Below are 15,946 nucleotides of genomic sequence, written 5' to 3' on the forward strand. Positions count from 1 at the left end.
CAGAATGTGACTGAATTCGGGGTTGGGGCCTTTAACCAGGTAATTAAGATTTATTAAATGAGGTCACATGGGTGGGCCCTAACCCCACAGAACTGATGTCCTTAAAAGAAGAGGACATTTGGACGCAGAAGAGACATCAGAGAAGAGGACCGTGTGAAGATCCAGGAAGAAGGGAGCCATCGACAAGCCAAGGAGAGCGGGCTTGGAAGAAATCAAATCCACCGATGGCTTGACTTTGGATTCCACGCCACCAGACCTGCGAGAGAATAAATTTCTGTTGTCTACCTCCGCTGTGTTGTCTCCCCTTGCCCCTGTCGGTGGTATTTTGTTAGGGCAGCACTAGCAAACCAGGACAGGGACAGTTAGTTCAGATCTCTCAACTGTTGGAGAAATAGTAGACGCATCAGTTTTGTTTTTTTTTTTAACATAAAAACAAACGTGCGAGAGGTCTGCTAAGAAAATCCTGCATTTACCTCCATTTTGTTTATTTACCAAATTTATCAAACCCTTTAGCAGTTCTGATCGTAGGAGGTGATTTCATCCCTCGTCTCTGCCCCTGGCTTTTCTGAAACTCGTCCACCGCCTCGTGCATCCGCACCCACCTGAACGCTACTGGAGTCGTTTGTAACATCCAGTAGGTTTCAAAGGACAGTGCTGCCTTTTTTTTTTTTCTTTTTTTTTTTTTTTTAAATGCAGTTTTGGTTATGGAGTCTGTAGGCCGCGTTTTCTTCACGTTTCATTGGGATTAAACCTGCATCTGAACACAAAGGTTAAGTTAATGGTTTCACTCCCTTCATCCCTGTGAAATTTAGGCCAGTCATCCTGGCTGGTTAATTCTCTTTAGTATTTAAAACAGCTCGGATTGATTCTAACGTTTGGCACTTTCAATTAAAAATGATTTTCAAAAATTCTCTTAGGCACATGATGTTGACAAGAGACTCTCCATGGCATCAGGTTGTATGTCTCTGTGAATAATGTGTTGGTATCAGAGTCTCCCAGAAATGATGCAGAAGGACCCAAAACAGCCCCGACTTTGTTTTGTGACTCTGTTAGTCACTGTTGACTTAGAACGATCTGTTGTGAATTGTAGAGTCTGCCTTAGAAACAATGGCAGGTGCTGTACTGAACCTGATGGATGGGGGTGAGAGGTGGATGTTTATTAAGTGTTTATGTCCCGTGAAGCTTTCTGTCATTGCTCTTGGGAATAACACTGGGGACTGGGAGTTGGGAGGCTCTAGGAATGAATCCTGGCATTCTCACTTACTACACGGCTTGGGTGAAGTCAGTCATGGTGAGCATCGGTTTATTCACTTGTGAAATAGGGATGAATGCTGTGTGTCAAGCCTGCCTTACGGGTGTTTTTGAGAATAAAATTAAAGAATGTCTTTGTGGTGCTTTTTATTTTTTATTTATTTAAATTCATGCAGCCAACACACAGCGCAGGGTTGGTCCCGGGTGTGGAATTCAACAGTGCACGGGTCGCTCATCACATCACGTGCCCTCCTTGATGCCGTCACCCAGTTACCCCGTCCTCCCACCACCTCCTTGCCAGTGACCCTCGGATTGTCCCCAGAGTTAAGAGTCTCTCATGGATTCTCTCCCTCTCTGATGACGTCCTGTTCAGTTTCCCCTCCATCCCCTATGATCCTCTGCACTGTGTCTTGTATTCCACGTATGAGTGAAACCGTATGATAATTGTCTTTCTCTAATTGGCTTATTTCGCTCAGCATAACACCCTCCAGTTCCATCCAGGTCAATACAAATGGTGGGTATCCATCCTTCCTGATGGCCGAGCAGTATTCCACTGTGTATGTCTCACATCTTCGTCATCCAATCACCTGTGGTGCTTTGTAAAACCTGCCATACAATAAATTTAAATCTTTTCATTACTGCAGTTGCCACCAAATGGTTTAACTTGATGGCTCTTTTACGTTGCCCTCTCCCATCATAAATGAAGTAGCCCCTGGGCTGCCCTCGGGAGGGAGATCACAGTGAAGGCGAGGAGCTCTCCTTTGATTAGGGCCTGTAGCTGGACTCTGTGCTTTGCCGTGTTTCAGGGTCTATTGAAGTTTGAGGTTGACTTTTGCTTTCAATCTTATATCAGGCAGTGGTTTTTTTTCCTACTAATTACCCCAAGGTTTAATTTCTTAATATAAATGTTACCTCCCGTAGGTATCTTCTAGAACCTAATGTCAAGTTACATGCAATGTACGGGACTGTGTCATCTCAAAGTGTGCTGAGAAGGGCTCCCTCCCCATGGCTGCCTTTCTGAAAGCTTGTCGAGTTCCTAGGGTCTCTGATTCCAGCTGTGCTGTGGAACATTTTTTTCTTCCTTGCAAAACGTAACAATTACTAAAATCGGGAAATTTAACATGGATGCAATACTGTTCTCTATCCACTCAATTTTCATCCATTCAAATTTCATCAATTGCCACAATGACATCCTTTGTATCATTTTTTTTTCCTGACCTAGAATCGAATCATCGAATCCAGGGTCCTCCATTACATCTTACTTGTTGTCTCTCTTTTCGTCTCCTTAAATCTAGAACCAACGGTACCGAGGTCTTTCCTGACCCTGACATTTTTGAGGTGTCCAGACCGGTTTATTTTGTGGAATGTCCCTTCATTGAGGTCTGTCTGATGTTTCCTTATGATTGGATTCAGGTGATGCATTTTTGGCAGGATCACCACACAGGAGAGGCTGTGCCCTGTGGCCGTCATGTCAGCTGGCCCGTGATGCCTGTCCCTGCCGTGGTGACGTTAACTTTGTTCCCTTGATTAAGGTGTTCTCTGCCAAGTGGGAGATAGTTTGAGATTATTATGTAGTATCCTGTTCCTTATCAAACCTTTATTCACTGGTCTTCACATTCATTGATGATCTTCTAACTCCATCATTTTAATATATTAGTTGACATTTTTTCTTTTTTTTTTTTTTTGAGAGAGAGTGAGCTCACGTGACCTGTGGTGGGAGGGACAGAGGGAGAGGGAGAGAATCTTGTGCAGACTGACTCGATCTCACAACCCTGAGATCATGACCTGAGCTGAAATCAAGAGTGAGAGGCTTAACCGATTAAGCCTCATGGGTGCCCCAATATATCAGTTGGCATTCTACTAAAACAAAGAGCTTTTTCTTTTCCCTCTTTTATTCATTTATTCACTTATTTCTATCAGCATGGACTTATGGATTCTTATTTAGTGGGTGCTGCTTCATTACTGTCTTACTTCTTTTGGTGTTCAAATTTCTCAGGTGTGGCCTGCAGGAAGCCCTCCTACTATCTCCTGCATCTTTCTTGGGTGTCCTAGAGGAGGCTTAACTCGGTACTTTCCATGGTGGAATGGAAGCTGAGCAGGGCAATCCTCTTCACTCGCCAAGCTCAGGAACAACAGACTTTCCTACCAAATCCTCCCTGGTTCTAGCATATCCCTGGAGCGAGTCCCTGTAGTCCATTGAGAAGACTGAAAGCTCACTCAAAGGAAGAGCCTGCTGAGGGTCTTTCATTTTGGGTCCCCGAAGGTGGCTTTTCCAGAAGTGCTCCCCACTGGAAAGTGAAGCAATGGGTTTCCTAATTTCTGGCTTCTGTCTAAAACAGGCTTCTTGAGCCAGTTAATTGAACATAAATTACAATTGACCTTGGAGGGATTAACTTGCATCTTGGGGTCACTCAGCTGGATAGCTATGTGGGTGCTTCCTGACTGCCTGTGCTTTTATATACTTTCCAGCTAAGGTAGAGATGAAAATGTACCACTCAGGGACATTACAAGAATTGTTGACCTTCTCTGGTTCCTTTGAGGTCAAGGAATTAATGTAGAGAATTACCAGAAGATCTATAAATACACATATTTCTTACATGAGAGGCTTCATTAAAAAAATAATGTCCATCTTACTTAACTATTTCAGGACCAAGTGTAATATTTGAATGATAGTCGTATAAAGGAGATTTTAATTGGAGGCACAATAAAAGTAGCATTTAAATTAAAATGTAAAATAACTACACCGGCGATAGGTTTCCTAAAATTCCATTGCGATTGAACTCTCTTGACGTTAAAAATAAATTAGATGATAAAATAAGTTGGATGATAAACTGCATTTTTAAAAGAAGACTTATTTATGTCAAGAGTTGAAAACATTCTCTTGAGGTCAATATAGGACTGAAAGTAATTGTGATAGCCTGTGCCCAAAATCTTGCTCTGCCTCTTTGGGGTACAGAGAGGTTGAATTAGAAATTGGTATGCCAGCTTCCTTCCAGTGAATGACTAGAAAGAGCATGACCTCTGGAAACACAGACCTGGGTCCATATAGTGCTGCTGTGATTGATTTGTTCTCTCTCTTTGGCAAGTGCTTTTGTGATTCCAAAATCATAACTTGGGGCACCTGGGTGGCTTAGTCGGTGAAGCATCTGCCTTCAGCTCAGGTTATGATCTCATGGTCCTGGAATTGAGCCCAAATCCCTCTTCCTACTTGGAGAGGAGTCTGCTTCTCCCTCTGCAACCCCTCTCCTCATGCTTTGTCTCTCTCTATCTCTCTCAATCTCAAATAAATAAAATATTTTAAAAATTATTTTTATTTCTATTTTTTTGGCATTCCCCCCCTTTTTAAAGATTTTAGTTATTTATTAATAAGACACACAGAGAGAGAGAGGCAGACACAGGCAGAGAGAGAAGCAGGCCCCATGCAGGGAGCCTGATGTGGGACTCGATTCCAGGACTCCTGAATCATGCCCTGGCCCAAAGCTTCAACCGCTGAGCCACCCAGGCATCCTAAAATCTTTTTTTTAAAACTTTTTAAAAAATTTATTTATTTATGATAGTCACACACAGAGAGAGAGAGAGAGAGAAAGAGGCAGAGACATAGGCAGAGGGAGAAGCAGGCTCCATGCACTGGGAGCCCGACGTGGGACTTGATCCCGGGTCTCCAGGATCGCGCCCTGGGCCAAAGACGGGCGCTAAACTGCTGCGCCACCCAGGGATCCCCCAAAATCTTTTTTAAAGAAAGGTTCATAACTTGTAGGATCAGTGGAAGGAGTAAAAGCAATATAAAACTTCAATATAAAGCATAATGCCTGGCGTAGAGGAGGCCCCAATTACTGTGACGTCTCCCTCCCTCGCTTCCTCCCCACAGCATAACAATCACCACCATTCAGTGCACACCATGTGCCTGACTTTGACCTCAGTGCTTGACACATGCTACTTATGAGAGAGGAATTATTTCCAATATACAGATGAGATAACTGAGCCCCGTAGAAGGTAAGGAAGGACTTTTGACTAAATATTGATGCTGGGGTTTCGCGTTTGATGCCAGGGTCCAAGATCTTAATCATTATGCTCTCCTTCTTCTTGTAACTATGACTCTTAGAACATACACTTTTAGTAAATTAGGAGTCTACGTAATATTATCAAGTAGATGCAAGTGAAAGCCTTAATTTGTGGCAAGGGGGAATTAAAAACCTGAGCTAGAAGCAGAAAGTAAGAGTGCGGGAGAAAAGACAGGGAAAAGTTGAGACATGTACTTAGTAGGCAAACAAAGTGAACACCCCCCTCCGTATCTCTGGGGCGTTTGGTCGCTTATCTGGTTCTAAAGCAGGTTCAACACATGCATAATGTTAGTCCTAATAGCTACTATTTACTGAGCGTGTGTGCTCTGTGTAGTGTCTACGTTAGTATTATAAGTAGTCTTATGAGGCCAACTTCTCCCTTGTTTTGGAGGCAAAGAAACCCAGGATAAGAGGGTTAGGGAGTAAGACTGACTTCCCAGTGCAAACCAGGTCTGTGCAATGTCCAAGGCCCCAGCCCTATTGCTCTTCTGTGCTGTGCCCTGTGTTTAACATATGTGTCAAAGAACCTTCTGGGTGTTTGGTGCCGCCACACCTCAATTTTCACCCCTGTGATATCTCCAGTGAGTTGGAAGAATGGGCAACAGATGCACACTTGATTTTACTGCATGGAAGTTGGTTTCTACCAGACTCCAGTGAGGTCCAGCCCCTACGACTTTTAGCATCCTACCCATTGCTACCCATACTCCACAGGGTTGGCATTAGGGGTAGCCTTCAACGGCAAACCTCATCCAACCTTTCTGAGGAAAAGAAAATTGTGTTCTTGGAATGGTCCTTGAAAAATAGTTCACACCCTAGTGGTTTGAGTGTTCCTGTAGCAGAGGCCGCTTCTTGTCCATTCCAGTACCTACTTCCCTCTCCTGACAAAGAGGACTTGAGTCAGGTGTCTTGCCCCCCAGAGTTAGAGACAGTTCCTAGCTTCTCAAGGAGCTCAGTGTGATCATGCGACCCAGTCTGGCCAACAAGCAGAAGGGCTTTGTGGGATTCTAGGAAAGCTGCTTAAAAGGAGTTGACTCAGTTAGGAGGAAACCCTTTTGTCCTCTTATTCTGACTTTGTTAGCTCAGCGACTGAGAAATAATAGCTCAAGTCCTAGCAGCGGTCTTGAACCATGAGTTGACCTTGATGATGAAAACCAAGTCAAGGATGGTAGACAGAAAGACAGGAGACTGATGGCAGCTTGGAATTGCTTGACCGATCCTGGGCCACCTACCTTCATTTTTACATGAGAAGGAAATGAACTTCCTCCCACCCTCTCTCTCCCCCTCTCTTCCTTCTTTTCTCCCCCTGGCCCCGTCCTTCCCTCCTCTCCTTCCTTCCCTCCTCTCCTCTTCCTTTCCTTGTTTTCTTCTTCCTGTCTTTCCTCCTTTCTATTCCTTCCTTCTGTCCTTCCTTCCTTCCTTCTTTCCTTGTCACCATTATTTTGTGTTTTTCTATTATACGCAACAAGGCAATTCTAATTACAGTTTCCAAAAATATGCTTAGCTTCCTTTGGGCAAATCTTGATGTCCTGGGAAAGCCTGCAAAGCTCTGAGCCTACTGGCTCAGCGTTTAGTTGAATGTGCTTACCTTACAAATTATTAGGTATCATGGAAATATGCACAGTTGAATATTTTGGACCTTTATATCCTTTAGCATCTTTTTGAGCTAAAGCACTTTGAGCAGTTAAAACACATTGGCACATACTCATGGCTGCCCCCTTCCCCTTCTTACTCTTTCATTCAGAGAAGGATGCATTTGGAAGAAATTAGGGTCTTTCTCCTCTAAAGCTGTTCCTATCAAGTTCACCAGAGACTGCACACCCTTCAAGGTCATGCTACCAATGGATTTGGAAGGAGTATAATGTTTTTGTCATAAAAATTATTGCATCAAACAAAAGTCAAGATTTACTCCAGGGACTTCCCCTCCCCATTCTTATTTGAATATCAAGCTCAAAACTGACACAAGACAGTCCTGTCCTTCTGATGTACTGAACTTTGGGCATAAGTGGAAAGTGTATTAGGAAGACATAGTTTTGTACTTAAGAACAAGAGTTGATAGAAATGAGCTTTCCACTCAACTGTGATTAAAGATAGCCAAAGGTCATGGTCCCTGGTTACTATGTTTATAGTTACTAAATACCTTAGGAAAAGATAATGTTTTGCTGAAAATATTTTATGTGTCTCGTTTGTTGACTTCAGGAGTTAAAATAGACAAAAAACAAAACAAACAAACAAACAAACAAAAAAAACCACCACCCAAACTTCATCCCCAAAGTCTTATATAGAGACAAATATGGAGAGAATATTTAGAGATCTTGGCAAAAGGAAGTGAAAATTTCAGCAATCATCTGAATAATTCAGGCAAAAATGGGTGAGAATATTAATTCTGCTCTTAAACCTTGATTGTCTTTTCCAATCGTAAATTAGATTGAACTGTACTTTCTAGACAAAAGCCATAAAGCTTCCCTTAACTTTGTCTGAGGGAACAGGATCTGTAAGTACCGAGTAATCACTTCTGGTTACTAGTGTTGATAATACACCATTGGCATGGGGTTGCATCAGCTTTGGAGGTGAAAATGTCTCCTCCACTGAATTGAGTGAGGACTGTTAATGGATTCATAAGATCATACAATTTCAGTATTTGCCAGGAATTTGGAAGCGATCAACTTCAATCCTTCCTCTGTCCCTAGTACCATTTTAAAAATGAGGAGACTGAGACAGAGCTTTTTCAGTCTCACAGCTTGCACATAAATTCCACTGTTAGAGGCACCATGTTTCCTACTTTTGCTTATTTTCCAAAATGATCTAGTGGAGTAAAAAAGGGGGCTTTTGCCCAGCAGTGTGAATTTAGCCCTAGTTACATTTGGCACCGGGATTTTCTTCCATAAAATACCCAATAAGAAGATGGTAACATCCAAACCTTCCAAGAGTGAGTTCGCTTAACCTCGTTGGAAGTTACCGATATCCTAAGCCTACAAGAGACCCGGGCTAAGTGAAAGACTTCCTCTATTGTAAGTGATGGCGCACTAAGCAGTGGAGGAAAACAGAAATAGCAAACTGCATATTGATTCCAAAGCAAATCAAGTTAAGTATCTTCTATGGACATCTAGTCAGATAATAAAGCTCAGGAAAATAACGTATGGTTTTCTTGATTTTCAACAGAACTAGGGAATTTCCTTTCAACTTTGCACGCAGGATGGAAATCAGGTTTCCAAAGTCACCATTACAGCATGTTTTCATGAGTGTTTATTAAGAAGCCCCAAACCTTTGTTCGTAATAAATTGGGTGACATATCTATCGGCTTAAATCTTTTATTGGGTACTGATTAACTTAACTGCTCTGCCTGACAAACCTTCATAATAAATAAGCCAACCAGCGAGCACTTCGCAATCAAACCAACTTTGTTTAAAGGACGATCACTAAAACATGATTTACGTGGTAATGAATTTTGCAATCAGCATGTGGTGGTGTACAAGTTTCAACATGAATCTAAAATGTAGAAATCTGAAGACATTGAAGTTATTAAAAATCACACCACAGTACAACTACTTTTAATTAAAAAGAAATATATCACATTCATATTTAGCAGCGGCATTATGGCATATGAAGAGGATAACTCAGGGCTACTTTTTAAACACTTCCTCACAAAACATGGCTCTGGTTGCTTTGAAGGTTAATGATTCCTTTTTAAGATCAAGTTACTTGCCATAATCAAATCAAGGGAAAAAAAATCAAAATAAGAAACTGTTTTACATATGCATGTATAAACCATGTGAAAAGACAAGGAGATTGATGATGGTGTGTCAGTAAGAAAAGTTAATTGTAGATTTTTTTTCCCCCTTTTGATCAAATTCTTTTTAGAGGGCCTATATAAATCACTGGCTTTTCTGTCTCCGTTTCAATTAATTGAATTGTTGACAGTGAAATTGTAACACAAAAGTAGGTTTGGTATAAAAAATGATTCCCAGATCTTTTTCTACGAAACTTAAAAAAAAAAAAATCTTGAAGAACTTAAGTTTTAAACATCTGTCTGGACAGATGTCAAAATGCAGAGTGTTACACCATGATGCTGTGTAAGTATCTGACACTATGTTATTACTCTTCAGTTAAATATTCACAGTGAGGTTTTATGATCTTTTTAAAAGAAAACCTGCATGAGAGAACAACCTCATCTCGTACACCATAATAAGCACTTTAAATGAAGGAATTCTGGAGCAAACAATGAAAAATAACTTACTGTGCTAGTTTTTCCATCTTATTTCAGTCACCTGGGATTTTTTATGACGAGATTTTACAGATCATTCAATAGCACATAATGGTTGTGATCCTATTAAAAATTATATTATTAATTTCGAATATTTGCCTAGAAAGAGAGTTTTAGTTAAAGTCCTATATATAAATAGGGAAGAGAAATTACATCTGGAAAAAATTATGGCACTGCTGAATCCTACGTGTTGCGGAGTACATGTTATATAGCACAATAAACCATATTTTTCCAGAAATGAAAGTGAAGACTATCATGATATTATAAAGGCAACAGAAATTTAATAAGTAGGGCTTCACTGAAAGAAATATTTAGACCCAGACACTGAGATGCTGAGATGGTGTTTCATTCCGTGTTCTCCTCTACCTCGAATCCTCCAGATTAGATACAGTTACTTTGTTTGCTGACCATTTCCTCATTAGGATCATAATTGCCTGGAAAAAAAGTTTTTGATGGTTTTAAAGGGACTCAGAAAGCAAAACTTCTCTTTTTCTCCCCAGAATTTACTAGCCCTCGTTGGGCCGAACACATCACACCAACAACCACCATTTCCTGGTCTTGCCAGGAAGACTTCTTCAACCAAACAGTAAATTCTATGTCAGAGAGACCAACAGCAGCACGAGCATCTCTCTGTTTACTTAATGAGAAGTGAATGGGAGTGTGAAGGGGCAAAGGCCGATTCCGGTTTAGAGGATGGGATGGCGAGAGGAGAGAGGAGAGAGGAGAGAGGAGAGAGGAGAGAGGAGAGAGGAGAGAGGAGACCGCTTCCTGAGCCAAGGAGAAACCCTGGAAATGTCGTGTCTGAAACAGAGTATTCTCCTTCCCTTCCCTTCCCCCTCCCTGCCTTCTCCTCCCTCCCTCCCTTCTCCTTCCCCTCTTCTCCTCCCATCCTCCCTTCCTTCTCCTTCCTTCCTTCTCCTTCCTTCCTTCTCCTTCTCCTTCTTTCTCCTTCTCCTTCTCCTTCTCCTTCCCTTCCCTTCCTTTCCCTTCTCCTTCCCTTCCCTTCTCCTTCCCTTCCCTTCTCTTCCCTTCCCTTCCCTTCCTTTCCCTTCCCTTCCCTTCCCTTCCCTTCCCTTCCCTTCCCTTCCCTTCCCTTCCCTTCCCTTCCCTTCCTTCCCTTCCCTTCCCTTCCCTTCCCTTCCCTTCCCTTCCCTTCCCTTCCCTTCCCTCCTTCCCTTCCCTTCCCTTCCCTTCCCTTCCCTTCCCTTCCCTTCCCCCTCCCTTCCTTCTCCTTCCTCCCTTCTCCTCTCATCCTCCCTTCCTTCTCCTTCCTCCCTTCTCCTTCCTTCCTCCCTCCCTTCTCCTCCCATCCTCCCTTCCTTCTCCTCCCATCCTCCCTTCCTTCCTTCCCTTGGGGAATCCTCCTTTTTGCCATAAAAACTCTGAGACGTATTAATTTGCTCTTGAAACTGTCAGATTTAATGTTGATAAATCTTAAGTGGTTTAGCTTTGGAAAACATCAGCTTCTGTTTTAATTTCCTTTGTGCAAATGCTTAGTGATACCCTGGTCTCCAGGTCACGCTGCAGGGTTAGCTCCTATCGATATCAGCATTGTTTTCATCATTAAATGAAACTGAATGAAGTTGGTGATGACTTGTCAAGAAGTCTCAGGGACGACGACATGTCAGTGCCCCGTTTCTCCCAAATCCTTTGGACCTATTCATAAAGATCAAATGAGATTATGGATAGGAACCGGCGGGAAACTGTAAAGCAGAAAGGTAAGCAGGTGATGCCGATGGTGATCAGGATGCTGTTGGACAATGTTACTCACTTTTAGGCTAGAAATGTGGTCACAGCCTTACATTCTCTGATGATTTTATGGTCTCGAGTACAAACTTTGTACTGATAGAGATCAGATTTAGCCATTCCCTGGAATTCTAACGCATTGTCCTGTGATTCCTCTTCCACTATTATCTAGAATTATTTAGCTAGCACACACACACAAAAGATTTTTTTAACCTTCTGAGTTTTCCAATCCACGCTTCCCAGATTAATTAGAAAATTGCCCCCATATCTCTTTTCTCTTTTCTAGAATGTAGCATTTGCAGAAAGAAAACGCTCATTTGATGCAGAAAGCGGCTTAGAATCAGTCAAAATAAACCCTTGTTCCAGTCTTGTACGCACTAAATAATTTTCTCTGATCAAAATGGGAGTGGGTCTGGGAAGGAGGGAAAAGAGGAAGTTTGCAGATGGACTTTCTCCCCCCATCTCATTTTCAACCAGGTAAAACAGAGTTCGAAAGGCCCAAATTCTCAGCAGATCTGCACGGCACAGTAATAGCCTTTATGCTTGGAAATTTATGGGCCATGGACAGTTTATAAGAAACGATGTAGTTCATCAGAGAGCCAGACTGATGGAGCACATGGGAGCATTCTGCACAGGAAGTTGGGTTTTGGAATAATACTTACTTTGATAGAGTTGTTTTGTTAGCTAAGTAAAACAGTAGGGAAGCCAATGGCCACTTAGGCTTCAAACATAAATATATATTTATAAGTCACCCAGCTGCCTAATTGAGAGCTGTTGTGTTTTCACTAAGTACGTTTTCACCAGGAAGCGGTCACAACAACAATATTATCAACAAAACCCCCATCTAGGCATAGATTCATTTAATCAGCCTTTGATCGTGTGGAGATAATTAAATGCAGTCTAAATGCTTCTGTCTTGCAGTCAGAGGGTGAGAAGATGGTTCGAAAGATGCTTTGGGTGGGTGAGTGGGGTTCTTTTGTATTTAAGGCGCAAAGACAGAAGTTAAAGGCTTACGTTGCCCTCCAGGTAGTGGAGGGCGATTATCAGAGATTTGAAATTGTGCTTCTGTGGACTCCTGATGGGGGAGAGATGGAGAGCTCCGAGGAGCCAGGGTTTGGGCGTACAATTGTCTGATGCTTTCAGGTTTCACAGAAGAAGGTTAAGCAGGAGGTGGCTTGTTAAATTTGAGCAGAGAACTGGAAAATAAGATTTCACACTCCTGAGATGGGGAAAGCTGGTGAGTTTGGAGTTTGTCTGGGAGATTTGAAAAAGGTCGGGTGTGCTATAGTGTTTCTCAAATTGTATTTCAGTGCCTAGGAGCGAAAAAAAAAATAAAGTAGGTGTTATTAAAAAAGCAAAGGGTCCATAGACACAGGCACTCGAGTCCAGCATCCTAGGTAAATGGGTATTTTGAAACTCACATAATTATTTGGCAGGTGGAAGTCAACTGCACAGCCCCTTCTGCTTGGCTGGACCTCCTAGAATTCCGTCTGCACGGGTGACGTTTTGCTACTGTGTCCTCCACTCAGGTCCCTCCCTGCTGTCCCCAAACCTCTTTCCTTCCTTTATGGCCAAAGCTTTAAGGATTCCTCTCTTTTGCTTTGAGACCTTGAGCTAGAATTGGATTGCAAGTGGCGGCATGGGAGTCCGAGGCTCGGGTTCTAGTCTGAGGGCTGCTTCTCTGTGTGACTTGAAGGCAGGACGATTGTCTTTCTTCCTGGAGGGGGCAGTAGGTCAGACCCCAAGGCCTCCCCTTGTTCAGACATTATATCATCTCAGATGAAGTCTCGTTATTTCAATTCTCCCTTCCTCCTCTCGGCCAGGTGCAGCCCTTCTTCGCAATTGCTTTCTATAAAAATTATGCATTGCTGCTTTTTGACCAGTTCGTTATACCTCATTTTCTTTTTTTAGTGGTTTCTCTAGTTTGTGCTTCTAGTTTTACTTGTATCCTCTTTGCTTTTTGGTTCTCTCTTTTGAGACAAAATTTCTTTTACTGTAGCAAGAATGTTCTTCCTCTCCAAGTATTTTCCCCTTATCCTCAATGTTTGATCTTTTCCTGTGTAACATAACACTAAACACATTTAGGCACTTTATAAATATTTCTTGACTGATTGGTTTAATAAGATTCCCCATGTTTCAGACCTCCCACCTCTTTCTTTTGACATTGGACTGTGGTTAAAAGCCATTCTTCACCTACTATAATATGAGCACTGGGTCAAGCAAGTTGCACCTGTGCAATTGCTAGTCTTAAATCCTCTATTCTTAAGGGGGCGACTTAAGGGATGGCTCAGTGTCATTTCCCCAGCTCCTATCCAAAATGAACAGGAAACATAAAGGACGTTCAGTATATTGGATAACAGTCAAACTCCTAAGAGTTGGGTTGTGCTAGGAAAATGAAGACTTTCGGTGTCACAAACTCCCACTTTCCTTTGGTTCCAACTTGCAGGAATATAAAATGGGAGATTTCTCTACCAAGAGTTACAAAATGTTCTATAATAATCAGTCGCTGGAGAGATCAAGATAAGAATCCTTAAAAGTATAACTTCACATTGGACCCACTGTCCCTTGTGCCATAAAACACTAAAAGAATTTAATAGCTTGGAGAAAATGTTACTCATTGCCTATTATCTTGCTACTAATATATGTATTTCTGTGAAGATGTGATAAATTTTGCACTATGTTAAACACACTTTCACATCTACTTAAATGGACTATGCTTTAAATCCAGGAAGGCAAATAATTGGTCTTTGTTAATTAACTTTTTTAGAAAATGGAACTCACGATAGAGTAAAACAGAAAGAAAATTGTTTTCCCCTAACTAGTACTATTGAATTTATTCAAAAATTCCCTAAGAGGCTTCATGTGTCTTGTGGTCCACCATGCTTTGGTTCTCAATTCTGCCATTTTGAATTTCTCTCAAAGAGTTGGTTGTTACTTGAGGCCAATACCCTTGTCTTATGAGACCTTATAAACTTTCTGATAAATTAGGGGTTTCTAACTTATTAATAAAAGTTCATCTTGGCATTTCCATAAAGTAATTTTCTGTAACATTAGCAATAGGGTTTATTTGGCTTGCATGAAACTTCAGGAATGCTTATGTTTATTGGAAATGCCATGGGGACATTAGGGCATCTGCAACATTCGTTTTTTGTTATTTATTCAATACTCATGATACTAGGTTAAACCCTCCTCAAAATAAATAGACTATTATGATCCAAAAAGGTACAGATATTTAAAAACTTATGAATGATGAAGAGCAGTGAATGGAATTGCTTTAAAAACCCAACTATATAGTATTACTCGTTTAGAGATATAGAATTAGAGAAAAGGAAATTTTCCTTACAGTTTGCTGATGTAAGTAGATGTCAATTTCACAAAGTACAAAACAGAATATTCCACACGCCTCCGAATCAGCAAACTGTTGTCCAGTTTTAAACAGTTTGATGCCCATGATTTACGCATTCATTCATGAGGCGCTATCACGTGGAACAGTGAACCTCAAGTGGTGTGAAATATTTTTTAGAGACAGGAGGCAGAATGAAAGTTACTTTTGCTGTAGGTAAAAGGAGATTATATCGTGCTTCAACCGTTTTGTGATGAAGGCCGACATTTTGGCTATTTCCCCCTTCTAACCAAATTTGAAAGTACAATGACATTGTAAGGCTTTATCATAAATAAGTGTATTGTTTTAATGTAGTAGTCTGTTTAGCCTTGATACCTACAAACATTCATTATGTTGCGGTGTTTTAAAGGTAATTTAAAATATTTTGTTAATATGTATTCCAAAAAAACAGTATTTTTTTTTTAAAGAGTGAGCATGAGTGGGAGGAGGGGTAGACAGAGTAGGAGGCTCCCCTCTGAGAGAGGAGCCTGTCGTGGGGCTTGATCCCAGGACCCTGAGATCATGATCTGAGCCAAAGTCAGATGCTTAACAGACTAAGCCACGCTGCTGCCTCTCTGTACCTTGCCTGGCAAAGCAGAATGAATGCTAACCCTGGATAAAGCCAGAAGACTTAAAAAGGTGCCTTGTCCATCAAAAGGGGATGAGAAAAGGTCCACTGGTCCAGGGAAGTGAATATAATCTTGTCATAAGCTGGGGCTCCATGTGAAAATATAGTGCAGAGTCATCCAGTGGAAATCAAAACACCATGCCCAGGAGAGGGGGTCTGAAAGTTTCCTGTTCACGTGGTTTGGGGATTTCAGGTCAATAAATTATCCTAAAATAAGTCACAAAGTAGGCAATACTTTTAGAATCCTAGCAGAAGCAAATGAAAACTGCTCTGTTAATATACTTCCTTCTTGCTAGGCTCCCAGTAAAGCAACTCCCATAAAGGATAACCTCACAAAGGAAGATAGGAGCCTCCCTGGGGAAGAATCAACAGCTATAACAAATAGGAGATTAGCAGTCTTAAAATTGGAAATTATAGTATAATCTAAATAAGTCAATATTTTCAATATGTTAATTGACTACAGATAAAAGAAGCCAAAATCACAAAGAAACATTCGAAAATCATGGAAGAGAAAGAGCCATATTTGTAAAAAAAAAGCCAAATAGAAGTTATAGAAATGAAAAGCAAAATATAGAAAATTAGAAAAATCCAATGACTTACTAGAAAGCCATGTTAAT

At 41.3% G+C, this 15,946-nt stretch overlaps 1 protein-coding gene across 1 annotated transcript in view; it reads left to right on the forward strand.

The window, feature by feature from the left end:
* The window catches only part of MEIS1 (Meis homeobox 1), a 165,495-nt gene extending 155,266 nt beyond the window's left edge, over positions 1-10,229 (forward strand). The window contains exon 13 of the mRNA XM_049115598.1: positions 10,074-10,229. The gene's annotated coding sequence lies outside the window, so the exon portion shown is untranslated. The remainder of the gene's footprint in view (positions 1-10,073) is intronic.
* Positions 10,230-15,946: the final 5,717 nt, after the last annotated feature.

The sequence above is a fragment of the Canis lupus genome, chromosome 10 (assembly GCF_003254725.2).
Source record: "Canis lupus dingo isolate Sandy chromosome 10, ASM325472v2, whole genome shotgun sequence".
Classification (NCBI taxonomy): domain Eukaryota; kingdom Metazoa; phylum Chordata; class Mammalia; order Carnivora; family Canidae; genus Canis; species Canis lupus.